We start from the raw sequence: 2952 nt of genomic DNA on the forward strand, positions 1-2952 counted from the left end.
GCTGGCTGCTGGCTACACACGGTAGCCCATGGCAATCCACTGCCACAGGGGCTGCAGCCTACGCCGTCGCCGGCGACTCACGGCAGCCCAGCTCCCTATTTTGAAGAGAGTAGAGATGTGCAAGAGGGCCGTGAAAAAGAAGCTATGGGAGGATGGGTGAATGGACGGTAGCTATGAGTTGAAGACTATCTCACACTGAGAATTAACTGGTTTCCAATCATTTCACAGCCTCTTGTTAGCTTAGACTGTTTACTATTTTAATCGCTTTTTTTTCCTTTGAGAAAATTTTTTAAATCTTATGTTTCTAAGTGAAATTTTCTGACTATTTGCCCTCATTCTTTTTTTCTTTAGAAATGAAGATGGAAAATTATAACCATCGTAGACTTTTTTTTCTCAAGCCCAAACCATTTCTTTAACTTTTCCACAAAATTTTAAATATGGTATTTTGTCCACAAAATTACAGTTTAAGTTCTTATTTTCTACTCCTTCATTGTTATTTTTGCTTTTATCTGGGCTTTTTTAAACTCCTTGTTCTTAAAATGTGGAAAATGTAAGTGTGAACACTACGTTGGAAATATGACTTCCTTATTTTTGGGGCCATGTGAACAGACAGTACTTGGGATTATCCCCCCTTATTATGCATACACGAATTCTATTTTTCCATGTTCATCCTGAGACCAAGCAGTACTGGCTGTATTTGTTTCAGAAGTTTAGCAAGTCTCTTTATTCCTTTCATTCTTGATAGCATATTCTCTCTTTAGCTGAACACAAGACATCTTTCTCTGTTTTCTTTGGCAAGTTATTTTCTTATCTCAAATTCTTTCTACCCAGTTTGAGAAATTGGATTTGATCCAGGAAATAAGAAGGATTCTATTACCCTTCAACTGAGTATCTTGAAGTTTGTAAACTAGGTTAAGAATACTGTAGGGATTTTTATCTTCACATACGTGTAAAACGCACATGCTGTATTATGAATATAACTAAGAAGAAGGCAATTCTTTTAATTTCTTCCACTTGACTTCCTTTGACTCAGAATCTATTCTAGTACTTTTGTTTTCTTTCTTTGCTATGATCCTTTAAGGTACAGTCCTCATTTTAAACAGAAACCGGGATAGCTTATTTATGGACATGAGGGCATATTTTCAGATGCGTTCCCTGCTGTTGTTACACATTGCAAATTTCTCCCATCCTGGTCCTTTGTTAATCTACTTCTTTACAAATACTGTTTATGTACTGTTACAAGTCTTCTGAAACACCCTGTTCCCTTGCTAATGTTAATAATTTAAACAGTAGTGACACCCATCATTGTTGGGGAATATAGAGGCAGCTGCACCCAGGGACCTTGCATTCAGCAGCCATGGCCAGAGTTACCAGGACTAACTCGACAATTACTGCAGAACTGAGAGAGACAACAGCCGCAAACCTGGATATGGCAGGGGGTGATTGTCGCTTCTCCCAGGCAACCTTCAAGTGTCATGGGTTTCAAATGTTCACATTGTAAAATATCTTCACATTTTTATGTAAATGTTTGCATATGGCAGTGTTTAAGAGAATTTGTCCTCCTAGTACTTGTTTTCCCAAGATAAAAGTTCAATGTTTTATTTTTCATCAACTAAAACCTTGAAAAGTAAGCTACCAAACTATTTTTCTCTTTCTCTTTCTTTTCAATTCATTTTGAGTACAAGCCTCTTTGGGGCTTTCTTTTTTAGGAATGGATAGCTTATTTACAACCCATTGTGATTTCTTATTGATGTTAGTAGAACATTAAATTCTTACTCATGCTGGTGAATTACCAGTGATGGTTACTACCACTATATGGCCTACTCTCCAGACACCTAATGCACACCTTTATGCAAGAAATGATTTCAAGAACTAAGCGTGTTATAGTTCCCAGGATGCTGCTTACTGGTTATCTCACCTCTGCTCTTTAACGTTAATGAATATTCAGTGGCTCTCAGTTTAATTATTCCAGATGAGAGGGGAAACACATTGGCTTCTTAATTATAATGTGTTCAAGGTTAATTTAAATTATGGATGGTAGGAAGCATGGGTACTAGTGATTCGAAGAAGTCATGTGTCCCCATTACCTCACTGAAAGTATTGGGGTGAATATGGTCTCTACCATTTACTTTTTAAAATCAATTTTTAGTTTTATAAAATTGATACATGCACATAATTTAAAAAAGAGTACTACAAAGCTTGTAACAACAAAAAAACAGAAGCTCCATGCTTCCTTCTCTGTCCGCATTTGCTCTCCCCAAATACATCTACTTTGAACTGTTTCTTCTGACACATATGTATTGTAATATGCTAAACTGCTATGTATTGATTGATCAATTTACAGCATTATCTATTAAATTCCTATTGTAAGTGGTGAGGATTTCTTTCTCTTAAATTACCACGCCCCCCCCGTTTTTTCTCTATAGTTATAGCACAATTTGTGTTTAAATTATTATCATAAAGAACAATGTATGTGTCTCTAATAAGTCAAGTATTGCACTATGATTACATTTACATTTTTGTACCACTTTAGTTTGTTGTTTTTTTACCCCTCAATAATTTCCTCAAATTTTCTTTTGTTTAATTTTTTCATTTTTTTCTATATTCTTTAACAACTATAAAATCTCCTCCCATACGATTTTCCACATAATCAAATGTATCAAAATCTATTAGATCCATTTATGTGGTTTTTTTGTCAGTCTGTTTTTTAAATCAGAGACCTTCTCCTAGGTTCCCTCTACCATACTGTATTCATCTAGACTATTGCTCTCTTGGCTACATGGCTGTTGTCTGGGATTTCCCTTCACTTCTGTGTTGTGCCCCCTGTTTCTTGAATCCTATGTTATCTGTCTTGGTTTATTCCATTGTTTTGATAGTGTATACCCATCAGTGGCTTCCCTGGGAATAAAGCATAGAAAATAACATTTTTGAGACCTGTATATCAGATTGTGT

The sequence above is a fragment of the Hipposideros armiger genome, unplaced genomic scaffold (assembly GCF_001890085.2).
Source record: "Hipposideros armiger isolate ML-2016 unplaced genomic scaffold, ASM189008v1 scaffold_645, whole genome shotgun sequence".
Taxonomy (NCBI): Eukaryota; Metazoa; Chordata; class Mammalia; order Chiroptera; family Hipposideridae; genus Hipposideros; species Hipposideros armiger.